The sequence below is a fragment of the Calidris pugnax genome, unplaced genomic scaffold (assembly GCF_001431845.1).
Source record: "Calidris pugnax isolate Ruff unplaced genomic scaffold, ASM143184v1 scaffold69, whole genome shotgun sequence".
Classification (NCBI taxonomy): domain Eukaryota; kingdom Metazoa; phylum Chordata; class Aves; order Charadriiformes; family Scolopacidae; genus Calidris; species Calidris pugnax.
Window position 1 is genome coordinate 4,144,514 of NW_015090859.1, and position 22,345 is coordinate 4,166,858.

Consider the following 22,345-nt stretch of genomic DNA (forward strand, 5'->3'; position numbering starts at 1 on the left):
AATGAACTAATGAGTCTATAGGAAAAAAAAAAAAACCAAACCTAAAAAAAACCCCAAAGCACAAACCAAATTGAGTTATACTGAACATGAACACCAAGGTTGTTTAAAGTCTCATGATCAGTGGAAAGAACTCTCGAAGCACTGTGTATAAATCTTTAAATAATAGCCATATCTGAGAGAACAGAACAGCTTGCTTTCAATTTGAGGTGATATATAGCTGTATCAGTTCTGAAAGTGAAAACAGATTCCAGTGACTTAACCGCTTTCATCTGATTGCCCAGCCTTGATCTGGGGATGCTTAAGTAACAGCCTCTTTCTTGCGATGGTAGACTTTACAAGCCTAAACACTACTCCAAACCACAGTTTGAATCCCTGTGAGCAAGCGGGGATCGAAGGAAGAGTTAGGATTGCTCTGTGTTCTTGCAGCTGGCAGCTTCTTCCTGCAGCCAAGGATACACTAGAGCCTGCCTCTGCTCAGCAGCCTCTGCTACAGCAGCAACCATGGGCAACGTGTTCTTTCAAATCCATGGTTTCAGCCTCCACGTCTTACACCTGCAGTTCATGAACTAACGGTCTGGCCAAAGGCAGGTGGATGAATGGGTCACGTGTGTGTGTTTGTGCATAGATATGGGTATTGAAGTAAGAGACAGCAGTGGCTGTGTAGCATTGCTAGTCTCAGTTTAGTTTTTGTGGTTGCTTTTTTCCTCCCTCTTCTCCCGCAGCTTTTCCCCAGCGTTGGCCTCTTTTGACTAGTGTATTATAGATTTTAAATACCAAACCTGTGTCCTGCCAAAGCAGATTTTATTCATCCAGTTTAAACCTAGTTTATGTACCTCTGTGTTATGCTTCAGTCTATCCTATAGACTTGCTCATGTATGAAAATACCAGACATAGTTAAATATATCTTAGATTATTTTTTTTTAATTTTAATTAAAATCTCCGAGTGCTATTGGATTAATAAGAAATTAAAGATTATTCAAGGCAAAAATAAACATGAAGGTGTTGCATTGCTCAGGCCTCTGAATGTGGTTGTATGAACAAAATAGAAATAAACAGGATAGCTAGTTTTGTTGATTTTATCTAGCTGTAACTGAAACACAGCAGGTGCTGCAAGTAGACTGACTGCCTTACAGCAACCAGGGCAGAGCAGTGGGATCACATGCATTAATGACATTAACAAAGTTAATAAGACAGTTAAGACAAAGAAAAACATAATTATGTTCTTTTTTTTGGTAATTCCTCTGATACATGTGGTAACAGTAGAAGCATTTTTTTCTATATTGATATATCTAATTTCTTATGCTTGTCGAAGAGCTTTATAAACACACCAAGTGCTACAAATGGATCTCATACAGATTCCAGGCAGACATTCAGTAAAAGGCATCCGAGGTTCGGTACAGGTAATATTTAAAAATTTAAGACTGAAATATTGAACTTTTTTTTAGTAACTGGGGGATATAAAAGGACACCTTACCACTAGGAAGAGATCTGGGTCTTAATAAATAATAAGACAGGAAAAATATTCTGCTGTATGTGTTTTGGGTAACCTGCTTTCCTGACCTGTGTTTTTGGCAGACACAGCCAATTCAACCTTTCCAATATCATGCTTACATTTTCTCTCCTAGTGTAAAATACATTTAAAATTTCACGGCATTTATCTCTACATGCATGGATGCACATGCTTTGTGGTGGGTCTTCTTTGTTTATGAATTCTGGTCTGACTTACACAATTCCATGGTTATGCCGGGGTGCTGAGCCCTTGACCCGCGGTTTGGCTGCTGCCCAGGGCTGGACCGTGGCTCGGTCATGGCCCTGCTCTGGATTTCTGCTGCTCATGCTTCTCTGGTCAGCATGTGAGTGAGCTCCAGGGATTGCATGGACAGCAGAGGGGTTTCTGTAGAAGAGCACCTGAAACCTTCTAGAGTATATGTAAATGTACACACACATATATGGTGTATATATGTGTGTGTTAGTGTATATATAGAAAGAGAGATATGATTACAATGGCTCTCTTCTGCCCTCACCTCTTTTTCTTCCTTCCCCTCTACCAATGTTGAGGAGTATTTTTAGACATCTCAGAAGTGGATGGGAAGGTGAGATAACAATCTGTGATTGGTACCTAGGGAATGTCTCAGGCTAACCAAACTCGCTGCTACGGTGTGGATGTGCTTTACACACAGACCTGTTCCCCCATCCACAAAAAGGACTGTGGAAGTTTTACTTGGTCAGCAGAAATAACAAGTTCCCAGGATCAGGCTGTATGATCATTTCTTGCATCCTGCTGCCTATGCTAAAGAGAAGGAGGGGTTCCCAGTTATAGCTCCTTAATCTGTAATGACAGCCACCAGCTATTTCTCATTCACACAGTGAATGTTGTCATTTCTTCAAACAGGCTGGCCATGTAAAAGCTGCACTCTTAGCCCTGGCCAGGCCCTTCTAGCTGGTGCTTCATCACTGCTTTGGAAAATGCCAGGCCAAACTGCATTATGGAGAAGAGCATGGTAGCAGCAGGCCTGTGCCATGAAATATGTCTAGCCAAGATGGAGAATTGAACCTGGGCTTAGTGTCTGATGTGGAGAGGAGCCTTGGGACCGTGGAAAATCCATGCTAAGCCCCAGGTTATGTTGAAGAGCAGAGAGGAAACATGGAGAAGAGGCTGGGTTTCTTGGACCCTGAGCATGGGCAGAGCTCTGCTGTGGGAATCTGAGCTCATGGGAAGACTTGTAAGTGTTCACTGTTGATCATGAATTACAGATAATGTTAAAATGGAATGAGTACCCAGATGCCAAGAAAAGAGACCATCTTATGCAGGCTGAGGAGAGATGAAGAATGCTATGTTGATGCAGCCAAAGCGATTGGTGTGGATGTCTAACAAGGGCAGTAGCAGGACTTCGCTGCTGTTGAATAAGCCTTCACTCGCAGTTGCCTGCCCTTTGACTACATTCCAGAATTCCTGTAGGGAATTTCAATATTCATTTATTATCTCACACCCACAAAGGTTTTAGCAATCAGACAATGCACAAATCACAAATTATCTTTCACAATTATATTAAAAGCTAACAAGAATTAAAATAAAGATTACAATCATTTAGCAGCATTCATACAATAACAGTTCCCTGAAGATCAGTAGAAGCAATGAAACACTGGCAGGAACCAAATAGGTAGGCAGGTGGCCAGCATAGATAACTTGGCTCATCAGTATTCAAGCAGAAATGGTCTTTTACGTTGTTAGTCAGCCTACCCTCCCCCCGGCTTTTATCCTCTACTTACTCCTTTTAGGTGGCTTTGCACCCTGCAGAGTCCTGTGCTAGATATGGTTTTGAATGCTGTTGAAAAAAGGAGACAGGCTGTTTCAATTAACATGTTTGTCAGGATGACTTGGAAGTTAGTTAAATGCAAAATGGAGTTCACTCGCTGGCATTATGCAGTATGTGCTGAAAATAGTGTGAAATAATTTCTGTGTACAAAGATAACAGGCTAATTTGTCTGGTTTACATCCATGAATGTACTGTAAGCATTTTCAAGACCATCTCAACAAAGAAATAATTTCTGCGAATATATCCTTCTGACTTAAATGTTGACCCATCAATATTATATATATCAAGTTTCAAATGGTGATCATGCTGCTTAACAAACTTAATCCCAGCCCAGCTCTGCTGCCCAAAGGTGGCTCCTGGGGGCTCCCACTCCAGGATGGTCTACAGGACAATGTTAAGACTGTTTCTTATCACCCAGGGAAACTTCACTCCCTTGTAAGGAGTTGTTCTGTCTCTGGCATTTCTGCTTCCAGCCAGTTTAACCCCTTCTTGCAGTTGGGCCTTCTTGCCCCCCATATCAGATCATTCCTTGATCACAAATTACCACTGCTGAGCAGTTGCAATTACAATATCCCTTTCAACAGCCAGATTTCAAAGGCTGGATCATGCAATGGATAGTACAGATCATTTAACACCCTTTCTCTCAGAAACTGTACCTTGAAAGTACTGTACCTCCCCATTCAAGCTCTGCAACCAATTGCTTTTGGCCTGTTTTGGTTTCGGTGGCATCCACAGAAGCTCAGCATGGTTGAGTTTGATGTAACCAACTGATGTAACTGTTTGGATCACTTCAGACACCTTTACCTATTTGTGAAGAGACTGTGACAGTGTAATATATACAGCTTTAAAGTATATAGCAATTATTTGTTACTTGGCACATACTGAAGATAGCTACCTGATAAAGAACTAGGCTAAACATTAGCATGGTCAGTCTCTACCCCTTCCCATATGACACTCGGAGTCTCCTTGCCAGCCAGCCAGGAGTCAGTAATGAGGTCAGGTCAGGAGGATTCTGAATCAGGTAAAGCCACAAAGGTTGCTGCACTCTGGGTCTCACCTCTTCCTGAGTTGTTCACTTCTACCTCCCTCTTCTTCCTTTAGGGTTCTTTCTTTTCTACATTGCTGTTTTCCCCTCCTGAATCCTTGAGCTACTCACAGTCCTGTTTCATTAATCCTACCTCCACCGGCAATTTTACCTTTCTTATCTTGCATGGCTACACGCTACAGATGTTGTCATAGCTCGTTCTCACAACTTAGCAATTTCCTCAGAAGTCTGAGCCAGGTTTCCCTACCAGAGTTAAGCCTTGGATTCTTGAAATGCAGACAGCAGAAATCCTACTAGGAGGGAGGAAACTTGTAAGGAGGAGATAAAAAGGGGCTACGTTCCTAAAACATATATATATATTTAATGGAACTTGAAAGGCAACTACTTTTTTGGAATAAATTCAGAAAAAAGCTACATGCATTAAGTGCTGTGTGTAGTAAAATCAGCTTTCCAGGGACTTGTTTCTTTCTGTTCTTCCCTCACTAGGAGAACTTTATGTTAACCAGAAAGTGAGAAATCAGAGGCAAATTGAAGGGAGCTGCAACTTGTTAAGAGTCAGGCCTCTTCATACAGAAAGCAGCTGATTTACTTATTCTCTCTGCCTCCCTTAACATTTTTAATCAAGTTGCCTGAAAAGAATGAGCATTGAGCAATCAAAGTGTGATTGCCTGTGTCTGTGTCTATTCATATCTAATAACTTCTGAACCAGCCAGCTAGTTCTAACCAAATTTCACAACTTGTGATATAGTGATATCCCCCTCTTTGCCTACTCCTCTGCCCAAGCTCCAATACAGTAGCTGTCTGAGTAGGAGACAAGGCATTAATGGCCTCTATGAAAAAAAAAGGGTCTGTGAACCCATCCTGAAAAGAACAAATGATAAAAATATTTTGGATGCTGAAAGAACTCCCCCTAGTTTTCTCATCATCTCATGAAGTCAGTCCACCCAACATGCAGCGATACGGAAACAAGTTTGTGACACTGCCTCCCCTACCCCAGTCTGCTGCTTAGTGCTCATGTGAAGAGGGAGCTACCAATGGCCAGCCACAGGAAAATGTCATACTTCGTTAGGCATCAAAGTATCTAATCAGTAATCCACAATGCTCTTTAAAACTGCTCTCATCTGGGTCTGTTGTTTAGAGAACCCATGTGTTCAGCATTGCTGCAGTGCGTGATGTGTGCCACTCTTGCAAATGCTATAATTTTTATTTGCTTTATTTATGTACTCTCAGAACCTAGCAGATTCCTGCTATGTTATGGTCTGCTGTAACATGTTACTGTTGTCATTTTTATTTAGTAAGAAAGATACTAAAAATGCAATGCTATCGCATCCTTTTTATGAATATTCAGTGAGTCCAAATCCTGTGGAAATAAAAGGAGAGTACTCCTATCAGAAGGCAATTTCTACCTGGACAGAAAGAGCCAAAGATGAAGAAAACAGACTGATAGTCCCAAACCTGTTCTGCAGATTGTTCCTTTTAGTTCCATAAAAGAAATAATTGCCAAGGCCACAGCATAGGAGGGGTGATTTGACAATCAACAGACATCCTCATCAAAAGAATATGATTCAACTATGGTTCGGTTTAGGTGGTATTTAAGTGCTTTACAGGAGTTACTGCGTGTTGTGCAGGATGAAGGGATGCTGCACTGTCCAACCCTATAGGAGAACAATTAATTTTATATTTTTGTTGGTGATGCACTTTCAAAGTATTCATTTTTCTCAGGACAATGCAGTTTCTTCCTTAGAAACTTTAGGGGCTTCGGTTCAGCCCAAGTCTTTGGCATCGCTGTGCTTTTCCTGAAATGGTCACAATAATATGTTACTGAAAGGCATTTTTTTTTAATTGTTCTTCAGGATCCAAAATTAAGATAAAAGCAGGTATGATAATATCATTCTTTCTTTACCTCATTTCTACATGATTTGATAATGTCACAGTGTCATACCATGAGTTTTAATAGTCCTGTGCTGAGAGTTGTATCTGTTTTCTCTCTGGTTCACAGTGTAATGTTATTTACACTGATAATGGCAGCTTTCATTTAAGGAATAGTTAAAAGAGCTATAGGTCATAGATTTAAGAATTTTAAAAAAATAAATAAAAATATGTATTTCCATGGTTAGAGGGATGTTCTGAAAACTCTTCTTCTGATTAAAAATGCCACCTCTATTGTGCAAAAATTAATGTTGTGATCCAAAGGATAAACTAAAATTTACATATGGAATTTGATAAGAGATAATATAAAAATTAATTGTCCCAGGAAAAGCAAACTCAAGGGGGAAAGAAACACCTTTGTGCTGTGAATGATTTAGACATTAATGAGTCCACATTCATCAACAGTGATGATTGTTAGCACTTAAGACAGCATCAAACATCAATGTCTACTTTTAAAGATACTCGTAAAGCAGACAAACTCTACAGCAATCAGAGTTGAATGAAAGTACTTAAAAATGAATAACAATCAAATCAAGCAATGACTTTGGATGGTTTTTTTCTGTCTGGCTGTTCTTGTGTTCTGTAACCCTGTATCACTGACGGCAGCTGGCTCTTAATACAGACAAAAGATTCCTTATGAATACTGAGTTGACATTTAAAGTCTTCTGATAAATCAACTTAGGGAATACATTTGTACATGAAAATTCATCTGACATATAACTGCACAAAATCCACCAGAGCAACATATCTTTAACTTCCTGAGCACAAAAATAAAACAAAGCCAGTACCCTTTATGTTTTTGAAATTATAATGATTACCTAGGAACCATAAAGATTAAATGAATGAATTATTGAAGCCACAGTTCTTGAGTGATCAGTCAGCATTCCCAAATTCAGCAGTGAACAAGACCAGGATATGAACTGCGGCACTACAGGAGTGAAACATTTGATCAGAAAATCAATATTTGAAAGACATCAATCAGCTTGTACAGGCTGGCCTTTAACTCTTAATTTGTAGTTGTTCTAATGATGTGGGAATTTGCACCTCATATCTTTCATGTTTTCTCAGTCCTTTGACATATGAGCACATTGTTATCCTCAGTTTTGTTAAAGTTGCATATTTTGAGTGCACCTTAGGCAGAGTTTATGGACTTCTAATTAATACCACAATTCTGGAACCAATTCTCAGTCCAGTTAGTACTTCACACCAAGCCTACTGGTGTGGGTCCAGCCTGACGTGCAATGAAATTCACTGTTTCTTTAAAGTGATGCTGGTCATTCTTAAAACAAACGTTATTGGTGACCTGTGTTGAATACCCTGTGGTTGAGAGGCTACAGGCTCACTTCTGCTGGCTTTCCAGAGGAAACCCAGGCATGGAGGCTGGAGGCCATGGACTACTGTGGGCATTCCTCAGCTTGCCTGTGGAAGCTGTGCAGCAGCACTGCATTGCTGACTCTGCTTCAAGAGCTGTTTATGCATTTTCTCCAGTAGCAGCTTAATGCAGAATGCATAATCAATCTTCAGAAATAGATTCAAGTTTAGAGCTTCTACATCCTAAAACTAGCGGATTAAATTTTTACTGTATATATATGTATAGCTTCGTATATACATATTAGCTTTGTATATACATGCATATATAAAACAGGTGTCGTGCTACAGAAGAGGTCCATGCTGTAGATTTTAACTAGGTGGGAAAGCCTCTGGATACCCTTGAATCCTGTGTCTAAGCCCTGGTGGCGGGGGATCTCTCAGGCACACCCAGGACTTTGCTTACTGGGTCATGCCTCCTTAGTAGTCAGAACAGAAAAAGCAGTCCTTTTTCTATGTGCACCTGTGTGTAATTTTGTTTCCTTATGCCTGTATAAATACTAAGAGAAGGATTAGAGGTACTCAGAGCTTCCAAGAGACAGAGACAAGACACATCTGACTAATACTAATGTGTAGAAAGAATTGCAGAATATTTGTGATATAAATCAAAAGTTAAAATTTAAATTAACCTTACTGTCATACAGGAAACCAAATGATTGTGTTTATAGAAATGACATTTTAATAAAGGGAAAATAAAAAAAAGTAAAAGAAACATATCTAGATGCTCATCTTCTTTATGGTTTTGTACATCTGTATGTCTTTTAAATTAGAAGGACATTGGTTTTGTATCAAAATGCTGACTTTTGAGAAGAGCATCACTTTTATTCTGATTGTATCATCAGTGACGAAGCAGTGCATCTGCAGTAATAATTGACCTTTTCTGTTTTCTGCATTTCACAGAGCCTGAAGATATATTGCTCTTTCATTGCTGAAAACACATTTGCTGTTTATGCGAAGTCAAATCAACAAAAGCAAAAAACCCCGTGCGGTTAGTGTTTTGAGAGCAAACAATTTCATTCATGTGTCATCCCTGTAGTAGATGAAAGATCAGAGGCTACCAAAAAAGGCAAAGGAATTCAGTGCTTCGACTTGTAAAATAGTTTTTGCTCTCATCCTGGCACCTGCTTAAACGTGTGATTAATTTTAAGTGTGGAAGAAGTTCTAGTGATTCATGTATTTTTAAATTAATTTTTAAAAGGCTTGTATTTAAGTATGTGTAGGATTGGATTAAAATTTGAAGCTTAGTTTTCACATCTGGTATGCACAGATTATTCTGGACATCTTTACACACAAGCCAAGTCTTTAACTTATTAAAGTCAACCTGGAACAACCATTGACTTTGATTGAACGGTACTGTTTTAGCGTGCTGTGATCAAACTATTTTGTTTAGTTTAAAGCACAGTCAATTTTTGGTGGATTTGGTTGACAGATTCTTGTGGGTGAAAGCACAAAACAGCGTGTGGAAACAATTTCCTTGTCAGACAGTATTTTTGGAGACAACCTGCAGAGTTCAGCAGAACAGAAACAGCAGTAATAAATCTGGAATGCAGGTAATCTGTTCTCCACTCTGTTTTGACTAAACCAAAGCAAAATAAAAGGAAAAATAAAAATATTTGTACAGAAAGAATGTTACTAAGAGAGATTCTCTTGACTAATCTTGCTTATGTATTTGTCTGACAATGAAAGAAGGTGCACTTACTTTAAATGAAAATGTACTGCCACTGAGGTGTTATCAAACACATGTACCCATAAATATTAAAATATTTAATTTATGAGGCACCTACATAAATATGCCTCATAAATTATAAGACTCTTATAAAAAGAGTAGAAAGGGAAGGAAAATGCTTCAAGATGAATGAAACATCTCAACAAGATGACAGGAAATGGCCTAGATATTTGAAGAGGTATGGCATCTCTGCAGAGAGGCAGGGATTTTTTAGAGTAAGACAGAGATAATCACTAAAGCAGAGGTGAGATTTGCTTAACTTTCATCACCCAAATAACTTGTTGGGGTTTCTGGGCCATTGCTTTAGAGTCAAGGGAAAGGAAGGTTCTTACACCAAAATAGCTGCTCAAAGAAACCCGAACAGTTAGTTGTCATATTCTTTCCTAGTGCAGTGTGGTTTCTAGCATTGTGCACCCTTGAATAACACGTGGTCTGTTACCAGTTTAAGGCAGTCAAAATATGGGTCAGGTATTAAGGGAACAGATAATATTAGGGCTCCTGTTTAAGATAAGAAGGATCATTGGAAAATGTGTTTTAAAGATGAATATGCAGGGCAGAGTGGATAGAAGGAAGGAAATTAGATTAGGGACAAAACCAGTATAATCAACAGATTGAGAAGATACAGATTAATAGTGAAATGGGAAAAGACTGTACAAAAAGGAGATCGGAAAGCTGAGGTAAGAATTATTGTCATTAATGGCTAGGGAAGGGAGGCATGGCCAGGAGCTCTATTACATCTCATCCTACAAAGAAGTTTCTTTAGGTCAATTTCATACCCTAAAGTTTTCAGCCATAATCTTTTCCCTCAGAAAACTCTTGACAGAAGTATCTCGGGGGATGACAAGGAGCAGAAGCCACCTGGATTCCCCCAGCAGCCTCTTTGCTCGTAGTCCTTCTTGAATCTTTCCTTACTTCAGTTTATTAAGCTAATTCTGACTCAAGGGTGACTCCCAGTGTGACTTTGAAAGAAACCTGGCTAATGAGGGTGTTCAAGTAAACAGAACCGAGAGAGCCTTTCCTTTCCCCATTCACCAACAGACAGAAGGAGAGCACTCCGGATTTCCTGGTGCAGTGGATCCCAGGCAGCATGTCCAGTTTTCTGCCACGTTCAGGATCGACAAGTCCTAAGTGAGGTGCGTTGCAATGTCTTTTCAGGGATGACACTTGCTGGCACTACTGCTGCTGGTGGTGGTGCTCAGAGAAAAAGGCTTGGGAAGCTCAGCTCTAAGGAGGAAGGTAATGGGGCTTTTGAAAGTGATGCATGAACATATGGCAAAATGTTTTGACATTGTAACAGGTAGAAAAGGGGAGCTTTGAGAGTTACAAAATCGTGGGGAAATCAATCAAGTCTAGCAAGATAATGGTTCTGAGTGAAAGATTTGAAGTCTGTAAGTATAGTGGGGGAAAAAAAGAGGGAAAACAGAACAAAGATATCAGGGGGAAAAAAAAGAGAAGGTATTCGGTTTTGGAGAGGCTATGCTTGAAATGGCACCTGAAATTGCCAAGAAAAATGTGTCCAGAGGCTGCCTTAAATGTTGACCTGGGCAAAGGGAGAAAAGAGCGAGAGGATTAATTTTGGTGGGGTCAGTGGGGAAAACAGTGGATGTGAATGGAGCTGGTAAGGAAAAGAAAGGGGAAAATGACAAGATAGGTCATCATAAAAACTAAATAAATAACAAGGAAAAGGAATAATTTATTACTTTTATTGTAGTTGTAATTAATAATAGCATTTAGACTAAACAAATTATTCCTGTCATTAGTGTGGGTAGATAGTGAAAAAGCACACAATGGCCTGAGCAGTAAATCACACTGAGGTGGAAAAGCCTTTCCATATTTTTGGCCAAAGACTTGTTGTGCCTTAGTTGTGGTCTAGCTGGTGTAACACCCGAACAGGATACCTGCATGGGCTCATTAGGGAACTGGTGTCCTAGTCCTGCAGTGTGGGGCTCCCTAGGTGATTAGATGAGGAGGTAGGAAACTACACAGCTCTAGCACTACTGCTAAAACCATTTTTTCCCAGTGGGTGAGCTCACACAATCCTTGGAGCAGGAGAACCATTTCCCCGCTGTCTGATCTACCTCAGCCTCAGTGAAACATGTGCTGCAAGGCCAGCAGCACCGGAGAAAGTAGCTGTGTCTCCATTGCACAGACTCCTCTGTTCCCACCAGTCTTCAGATGCTAAACATGTGACCAAACATACCAGCTGTTAAGAAAGAGTTTTCCTTGCTGGGCTTCACTCTTGGAGGGCTGCTGCTGTCATAGGCAGAAGAAGGGAGTATAGAGAGAGCTGTCATTGCCTCCTATGGTCCTCATGGCTCTGGTAGCTCCTGCTGCACCACAGACTTTACACTGTCCTACACCATGAAAACACCAGAAGACATTTCCTCAGCTCCAGACAGCAGAGTAGAATAAGCCTGCAACCAGGTTAAGGTCAGTAAGGGATTGACTGGGTCTTCGAGCAACCTGGTCTAGTGGGAGGTGTCACTGCCCATGGCAGGGGGGTGTGAACTCAATGATCTTTGAGGTTCCTCCCAACTCTAACCATTCTATGATTCTATGATTCATCATGCCTGGCTGCCCGGGGCTGATGTGGAGGCTCCCTGCAGGGACTGAGAAGACAGAAAACTCTCCGCACTGCAAGAGAGCCATGTGCTGGAAAGTGGTTCCCTGGCAGTAGGGACAAGACGACCGGGGTTGTTTCTTGATGAAAAGCAACTTGTAGAAGTTAGAAGAGAAACTGGGTTTGCTGCAGGACAATGGCTTTTCTTATTAGCTTCTTTTGTACTTGTACTTTCTACTGTAGTGGTAAGTACTACATATACACATGCATAATTATTGATACAACATAAACCTCTTTCTGCCTTCTTCCTCTTTTCTCCTAGACTTAATCCTTTTTTTTTCCTCTCAAAAATCTCGAGTAGACATAAGAAACCATTTTCCAAATTGTGACAAACAGGCTAAGCCACTGACTTGATAGCACTTACATGGATTTATGCCTGCTGAGGATTTGGCAAAAGAGTTGTTTACACATAATTCATTTTCTTAATTGAAAGCAGACAAACATACCAGGAAGAAGACAGAGGTGCACACATTAAAATTGCCATATAGAATATGTCCCTTGTCCCTACAGTATTCTTATTCTAACATGTCATGAAGACGTGTCTTGATTTCCTAAAGATTTCTTAATGTACCTTTGAGTCAAATGGGCAAATAAGTAAAACAATAAATATTTTTATAATTTATAGTCTGAGTTTTTGATCCCTCATGACTTGATTTATTAAAAAGCTTCTGCTCAGTTTGGAGCATTTGTTAATTTCTTAATTGAATTTTCTGTATTTGAAATGGTTAATCTTCATAATTATTATTGAAATAATGTACTGTCAATTTCATATCTATAATACAACTATTTCTTAAATATCCATGCATCTTAGAGACAGTCAAGCTCCAGCTATTATAAATCATATATAATTAGGAAACCTCTATGGTCAGAAAATATTTGGGTAAATATATAATTAAATTAGCATCAGAGGGAGATCTCAACAATCTAGCTGTATTCTAAATCTAAGGCTGGCTGTGTTATGCAGCTTTAAAAACTCAAAAATTGAAAAGGCAATTTCAGTTGCTTACAGCAGGTGGTAGTATGTGCTATTAAAATAAAATATTTACTTCCAAGAAAGACTGCTGCTTGGTTAATAAGAACATAAGTAGAATGGGCAAGAAAATTACTGCTGTAAATGTGTTGAAAGCTTGTAGATTAGAAAATAGAGTATTTATTGCTTCTTTACTTTTAAAGCTTCCTGTTTCTCTGCCATATTACTACAGCACTAACATCTTGGGGGACAGTTATGGACAGGCCGCAGACATGTTACCTCTTACAGGGTGGTTTTCATCCATAAATCCCACAGTCTTTGAATCCCACAGCCTTTTTTATGAAGCAGCCGTGAAGCAGTTTAGAACAAGATGTAAATATAATTTAGGTAGGTAAAAGCAAATTGGTGATTCTGGTAATCCTCTTTCAGTTGCTGCCTGAGACTGGGGTGAGCTGAATCTCCAGAGCCCCTTGCTGCAGAGTCCCCTAGAGGCCTGAAAGGGCTGTTCCTGCACATAGGGAGCTGTGCATCAACCTTGCCCAAAGCTCAGTTGATCCTACTCCAGAAATCACTTTGTCTGGAGACTAGATGTTCCTACAGCAATATCCCTGAAACAATATGTGTGTATAAATGATGCATACAGCCAACAAGATGAGGCTACTTACAAAGGGAACTACATGGATCCGGAGTAGAAAAGATACTCATCGCATGTCTCCATTTTTACTTCACATGTATTCTGCATCCAGAATATACCAACTGCAGGCAGATTTTGATCTTTCTCTCCCTATGCCCTCGGGAGGGAATCTCCACAGGACCATGCATTCCTGTCATGGGGGCCACATCTGAAAAACAGGGACTAAGATACCCACTTCCATTGTCAGACCTAGTTTTATATGGGTATGAACATGGGTTTCCCACACGTGATATGAGATGTGGTGATCAGCAGCAGTGTCTCCTGTGTGGTTACTTAATATTTTCCATTGGGTAGGTGAATTCTGACAGCATCTTCCAGTCTGGATTTTAGAGGTAAGATGAGGGGCGATATGATTAATGAGTAATTAGAATCAGCAAGATGTCTACTAGCTTCCAGGTTGCAGTTAATTCAGGGCAAAGCTAGCAGCAGATATTTAGGGTAAGTTTATCCATAAAATGATAGTTACCATGGCATTCCAGATGCCTACAAGAGTCATAAAGCAGTGAAGATGCTGTCGAGCAGCTCAAAGACACAGCTGAGAACCTGAGTTATTTTGTGAATTTTTATGTGTTAGTTTTCAGTCTCTAAAGGCCTTTTGCCCTCATTTACTACATTAAAATGGTATGTCTAAAGGTTGTTTCCCTTGTGATATTAGTTGAGCACAGCATGGTCTTTAAATGAGCCATCTTCCTGAAGTCTGTATAGTCATTTTCAAATGCACAAAACTAGCAGTCAATTTAAGAAAATAATTCTTATCACAGAAACATCTAATTAAGATTTTGATAATTCTCAAAATAATTTTTTGGCTACCAATTCTGCTCAAGCATGACAAAGGTAGCACCTATAGGACCTTTGGTTGAGTTAATGTCAGGGTACCAAATAATAAGAGTTACAGGGACACCTGAGAGAAAAGGTTCTTTATAAGCCATCTCATCTTATGTGCCATTGGTTTTGTACAACTGAACCGGTTTTCTTCAGACAATGTGCAAAGCAGAGAAACATTTTTGTCTTCTACCTTGGAGGCTCATTTTTAAAGCCAAATGAATCCAAACCAAACTTCTGCAGATTGCAGTCCCTCAAAAAGAAAGATTTCCCTTCACTGAACAGCAATTTAAGAATTTCAGTGTCAGCTGGGCTGTTACTCTGACATCCTTTCATTTTATACTGACCTACAATAACCCCATCATTCCCGTACTCCCTTGAGCAAAAAGTTAACATTTGTTTCAAGCCGTGTTGTGGTATCTTGATTGCAAATACCCACTAGGAATTTAGCTGAAACACTCTTGGCTTGTGCATTACATAAAATTTCAATCCTGGAGCACAGTCAGATAAAAGAAACTATAATCAACTGTGAATTATCTGTGGGTGGTTTATCCGTTTGCTGATTAATCACTCCATTAATTGTTGCAAAGACAGTGAGCTAACTCAGTGCAGAGCCAATTTCAGTGAGCTGGGCTTCTAAACTCGAGTGCAGTGCTGTATGAATCTGGCTACCTGTGTCCAGAAGTAGTCACTTTTGCACAGTTTGTATCTGCAGTCAGTAAATGTGCCACGCAAGAGCTCCTGAACTGCTACATGTAAACCCAGCCCAGACCCCTCCCCGGTTATTCCCATTACTGGCAGCTCTGGGAAGAGCTACAGGGAGCCACCAGTGATGCTGCCGGTGCAGATACAACATGGCTGGGGCAGGCAGAGGGCGAATAAGGTTACAGGTATTGGAGTCTACACAGAGTTTTTTGGAAGAATGTATAGTGTTGCCTAGCATCCTTATGAGCTGAGGTGGTTCACATGCTTGCTTACCCATCTATCCCAATCTACTCCATTACCCTGGATGGAAGAGAGCTAGCTGTTTTCAGATGAATTGTCTACTTGTCCAAATGCAGTGTGAGTTTCACAGAATCATCGAATCATAGAATAGTTAGGGTTGGAAGGGACCTTAAAGATCATCTAGTTTCAACTCCCCTGCGACTAGACCAGGTTGCTCAAAGCCCCATCCAGTCTGGTCTTGAATACTTCCAGGGATGTTCATCCCTGTGTTCGTCCACAATTTCTCTGGTCTACCTGTTCTAGTGCCTCACTGCCCTCAGAGTAAAGAATTTCTTCCTAATATCTAATCTAAATCTCCCCAATTTCAGTTTTAAACCGTCACCCCTCCTCCTATCGCTACACTCCCTGATAAAGAGCCCCTCTACATCTTTCCCTTTAGGTACCGGCAGGCCACTATAAGGTCTCCTTCCAGCCTGCTATTCTCCAGGCTGAACAATCCCAACTCTTTCGGCCTGTCTTCATAGGAGAGGTGCTCCAGCCCTCTGATCAACTTCATGGCCCTCCTCTGGACCTGCTTCAACAAGTTTCACCTACAGCAGTATGATTAACAAGTCTTCTAAAGAGCCGTGAAGACTGCAAACTGAAACTAGGAAAATTGTTCCAAAAATATTACAAAAAGTAAACAATAACACTTATACTTCAGTTATACTCCAGTTTCCAAAATTTTAACATCAGGATGGATGACTTTCTGAAAGATTTGTCTGGGTGCAGCTGAAGGTACAAGCCTGAAGGAAACAGTAGAATCCTAAGGACAAACTAGATGATTATATTTGTTCTCTTTAGTTTAAAAAGTCAACGTGTGATGCCAGCAATAGAGATACAGCATGGGTTAGGTTCTGCGAGTCAGATCTATTGATTTACAGGACTGATGAGTCTCAGGTTTAAGGTTTAAACTTCTCATTTTTATGTCTAGCTTCCACACAGCTATTTATTATGAAGAAATAATTGTAAGGAAGGTGAAAGACTTTCCAAGCTCTCCCTTTCCAGCCAAAACACTCTGGTATGACAAAGGCAGGTAGGTGGCAGTAACAAGTGACTAATACCCTGCTGGATAATTACATCTGCCACAGGCTTATCTCTTAGCACCAAGTGCTTTAAAATTAAAAGCAAGGAGTATAACACAAATGCTAGAGATACTGAATTAAGCAGAAGGAAAAAAAATTGCCTGTAGAGAGTCAAAGAAACTGTAGGAGTTCAGATGGGTAATGAAGACTGTAACACTGAGAGAGATAGAAACTTCAGTGTGGAAGCTGTCTGACAGAAAATGTTCAAGACCAGAATCTGCAGACATATTTTGGGCCTCTGAAACAGGTGTGGCAATATACTGAAGGTAAGACTCTTTGCCATAACAAGATAAGTCAAGGTAAGGTGCCTAGGCATTGAAAGCAGGAGGAGGGAAAGTGCTTTTATATGTCTGAGCAAGGCACTTGTTCGTCACTGTGTAAAGAGCCAAGGATTTCTATAAAAGGGTTCAGTACTTCTTATACACTTCCAGGGATGTTCATCCCTGTGTTCGTCCACAATTTCTCTGGTCTACCTGTTCTAGTGCCTCACTGCCCTCAGAGTAAAGAATTTCTTCCTAATATCTAATCTAAATCTCCCCAATTTCAGTTTTAAACCGTCACCCCTCCTCCTATCGCTACACTCCCTGATAAAGAGCCCCTCTACATCTTTCCCTTTAGGTACCGGCAGGCCACTATAAGGTCTCCTTCCAGCCTGCTATTCTCCAGGCTGAACAATCCCAACTCTTTCGGCCTGTCTTCATAGGAGAGGTGCTCCAGCCCTCTGATCAACTTCATGGCCCTCCTCTGGACCTGCTTCAACAAGTTTCACCTACAGCAGTATGATTAACAAGTCTTCTAAAGAGCCGTGAAGACTGCAAACTGAAACTAGGAAAATTGTTCCAAAAATATTACAAAAAGTAAACAATAACACTTATACTTCAGTTATACTCCAGTTTCCAAAATTTTAACATCAGGATGGATGACTTTCTGAAAGATTTGTCTGGGTGCAGCTGAAGGTACAAGCCTGAAGGAAACAGTAGAATCCTAAGGACAAACTAGATGATTATATTTGTTCTCTTTAGTTTAAAAAGTCAACGTGTGATGCCAGCAATAGAGATACAGCATGGGTTAGGTTCTGCGAGTCAGATCTATTGATTTACAGGACTGATGAGTCTCAGGTTTAAGGTTTAAACTTCTCATTTTTATGTCTAGCTTCCACACAGCTATTTATTATGAAGAAATAATTGTAAGGAAGGTGAAAGACTTTCCAAGCTCTCCCTTTCCAGCCAAAACACTCTGGTATGACAAAGGCAGGTAGGTGGCAGTAACAAGTGACTAATACCCTGCTGGATAATTACATCTGCCACAGGCTTATCTCTTAGCACCAAGTGCTTTAAAATTAAAAGCAAGGAGTATAACACAAATGCTAGAGATACTGAATTAAGCAGAAGGAAAAAAAATTGCCTGTAGAGAGTCAAAGAAACTGTAGGAGTTCAGATGGGTAATGAAGACTGTAACACTGAGAGAGATAGAAACTTCAGTGTGGAAGCTGTCTGACAGAAAATGTTCAAGACCAGAATCTGCAGACATATTTTGGGCCTCTGAAACAGGTGTGGCAATATACTGAAGGTAAGACTCTTTGCCATAACAAGATAAGTCAAGGTAAGGTGCCTAGGCATTGAAAGCAGGAGGAGGGAAAGTGCTTTTATATGTCTGAGCAAGGCACTTGTTCGTCACTGTGTAAAGAGCCAAGGATTTCTATAAAAGGGTTCAGTACTTCTTATACAAAAACCTATGTCCCTGATTCACAGGGACATAGTAGGTTTCCCCGTGTTATAAAGTTGAGGTTTTGTCTAAATGTAGACAAAAGGGAGTAGAAATCTCCTTTTTTATTGGCACAATTTGTGTAGTTGCAGCATGTGAATATGCAAGTGAGTAATTTGAGATACAAGCCCTCCATAGCTTGACACCTTATGAAGTACCTACTAACTCTTTTTACAGTGTTTGAACCACAAGACTGCATTGTATTCTAGGAGGTGGGTCACTGCACATCTCTCCTGTTGAAGGAAAACCATTTTCCTATGTTGAATGCAAAATTTAGGGCCTGTTTTTGTAACCATGGCTATTCTCCCAAAATAGATACCCACTTTCAAAAGGGCATTCCCCACAGAATATATCAAGTGAGTGAAAATATAGCACTGTCACCCAAGAAAAATATGCTGAGGGTGGAAATGATCTCCAAAAGGTTTAGCACATTTTTTGATCTTTAGTCCTCTAAACATGAATAACAAATGTATCTTATAAGTAATGCAATAGCAGCTTCTCCTCATCTTGAAAATATATAGTGATGGAAAGGTACACCAAATTCCCCTACCAAACTCCCAAATGCCTGTTCTTATCAGTCCTTTCTACCTCAGGAAGAAACAGTTAGTAAGTGCAAAGTACGGGCTGTCCTGAAGGCCACTGATTTAAATATGTTTCTAAATAAAAATATCCTGGAAAGTAGTAAAACTGAAGGAAAATAACTTGCTGAAGTCTGAACGTTTTATTTTTTAAACAGAGGGCTCTAACTTACGTGTCTTCACTGACCACAGCTGCAGCAATAAGGTACATAGAAAAGCTTTGCCTTGGGACAGATACTCCCAATACAGTTGTGTCTTACTAAATCAAACCTAACTTTTAAACTCCATTAGGGAAGTGATAAGTAACAAATCTTGCAGAATTGGTTTCACTTGCTCCCATGGGATTCAGTACTCAATATTCCACATCAGCACTAACAGGGTTGATTTAAGAAGCCAGCTTTCCATCTCAGCAGAACCTGTTTGGCATATTAAGATGGTTTCTTTTGCTGGTGAGGATGTAAACCTATACAACTGCTAAAGACAAGCAGACATTTCTGGGATTTCCAAATCATCCCAACCCATTTGGTTTTTCCTGATAAAATGTTTGTTTTCCATGCCAAGACCTGTCTTGTAAAAAAATGCAAAACCAAAACAAAAACCTAACACATACACACACACCCCTGGTGATTTCAGACTTGTTAAGGTCGGCACTATCTGAAACATAATTAATTAGGACAAAGTGGCTGATGAAGTGTGGCTAGGTGAAACCTGGCACAGAACACAGAACACATTTGAACTTTAGCAAGTAGCTTTACAGACAATAAGCCAAAGAAATACCACAATTTAGGGAGGAATTTCAGCTATGGACTTGAACTGAGGAGCCTTTCAAACTCAGAAGTTGATGGAGAATGAGGGTAAACTTGAGAGATTGTAATGGTGATAACACAGGTGTCTTACAGGCTTCTCTCCTGTGCTGGAGTGGCATACATATATGACCCCTGATGAAATGGTGTTTGTGCATGCTTACCTACGATCCCTGTCCAAAACCCTTAAAATTCAGCAACCGAATTCAACTGTAACAGTGTTGTCCATTCATGCAATTGACATACAAAAAAGAGCAATGATGCTCTTTATCTGCCTTTGAAAGGTTGTGGGCAGTTTACGAAGGTCAAAAGGCAAGACATGAAACTGAAGAGAATAATATAGGGAGTGACCACAGCTGCTGTAAAGAAAGCTGAACTTAACACAAAAGGGGATGGAGAGTGGCCTTTGTTTTGGATTAAATGTCTATGTCAGTTGAGTGGATCAACTGATTGTATAAATCACCTTTCCTGAGTTAATGAAAAATTGTGAATGCCTTCCTGAGCAAGCCAGACCAGCAGTCCTGCACTTCGATTGAAACACATAAGGAAATAGCATAAAGAAAGAGTTTTCACAAGGGTATTTCATTCATGCTTCCATTAAATACTTTTCTTTCAGATTTATATTGAGATTCTCAAAAATTTTCATTTGTTGTTCAGCAGTCAGTTTAAATTTTTTTCCTTCTTTCCAGCTTGCTACAAGTTTCTTGTGTGTATACTATAGTGTGGGAGGTAGATTAGACACTAATCATATGCAGTAAGACCGTGTTCTTGCTAAGAAATAAACAAGCTATATTGATCTCAATTTGACTGTGCATAGTTATATTGAAATGTCCGCAGTTGTTATTCTATCAGCATTGTCCTACTGCAGTCACAGAAATATCCATCACATAAAATTCAACACAAGAAGTCGGTTTGAATCAACCAATCTCTCAATCATTTCCAATCAAGTGAAGAATGTTCATAATATCATTTCAAAAATCTTGCTACCATTCCTGCCCTGGCAGAAATAATAATTCATCTTTCACCTTTGGGTGCAATGACAATTGTGAAGGGGAATTGTTTATAGGTTATCAAGGATGCTTGAAAGACTGATCTGGTTCTAAGCCTGTATGACAGTGAAGGAGGCCGAGCTGTTGTCCTTGTACTATGTCTTAATATTTATGTAAGATTAGTCAGTATTATTCAGGGCAAGTAAAGATGTCAAATTTAGTTTAACTTATACAGATATACGCTATTTTACTAATTTAGTTTCAGAGGTAGTCAACCAACTACATTGGTTTAACATCATTTAAAGGACTACCCTATCTTATTTTCAAGAGCAGTTAATAATTTTCAGCAAGTCTTGAAGAATAGGAAACAGGAACATGCATTTTTCACAAGTTTCTGACCTTGTTTGTTTCCTTTAAAGCAAAAATTGTTTGTCAGCTTAATATAATAAACTGCTCTCAACATTAACATGCCCTTCAGGTGAACACTGAAGATAAAAGAAATGTCTCTTTCAGCTGAAAAGTGGACGTGATATATATGACACAATTGTTTACACAGCCAGCTATTAAATAAATAATGGTTTAGTTTTAGTAATATCTGTATCTATGTAAATATAAGTAAAAATACTAAGAACTATATTTATTAAATCAAATCTGCCTTTAGCCTAGGTTAGCATTATGTGAATATTAATCATAATTAGAATTTGCTTGTATTGTGTGAAAAATTAATAAGCTGTATTAAAGCAAATAAACGTATCCTTTAAAAATATACTAAATTAGATATTAGATTTAAAAGTAGATAGATTCTTAACTTCATTATATTATAAATTTTAAAATAATGATACAGTTTTACCACATAGGTTAATCCCTGTAAAATTATTTTCTAGCCATTTATTCCCTTATACCAACAATTTTTAAACAGTCTCATTAAGAAATGTTTAAAGGCATGAAATCTGCTACAGAGGAATAAATATGGCTTATATCTATTTTTTCCTTCTATGAAAGTTTATGTTCCTGTATTCTTTATAGAATACCATATTCAGGGCATGTTTTAAAGTGGTATTTATAGATATAATTTAACAGCTCTTCCAGGACAAAGGTAATGAGAGGGAATTTTGATAATTCTAGGGGTGCTAATTCAGATTCGGTAATTTATAGGCCTGGTGCCCACAGTGCGAAGTGGAAAAATTGTAACAGCTGGAGTCTGGCAGTTGAAGTTCTTGAACTCAAGGAAGTCAGTAGCCCTCAATTGCAAGGTCTCACATATTCTTATTCCAGCAGAGACCTTCTTTTCCAGAGAGGGAAAGATGGTGCCAATAAGATGAGGAGTAGCACATATCCGATGCCTTGGAGCCTGTTCAAGCTCTCATTTGAAGAAAGAAATGCAGGTTTTCACACAGCACAGGGCAAGCTGCTGACCTCTATTCTAGTCACTTGTGTTTTCCTCCTTCAAGTGCTCAAGAACTTTCCAGAGAAACTTGCTGTCCCAGTAACCTCTTTAGCCACTTGGTTATATTTATAAAGGTTTGACTATCCAATGTGGGAACAAATGGGCAGAACGCAATGCTGGTCTTTCATGAGACTTCAGGTAAGCAGACCTTGTGATCTTGTGCCCAGGTAGAAAAGCAGTTTGGTCTACAGTGGCCAAACCTGG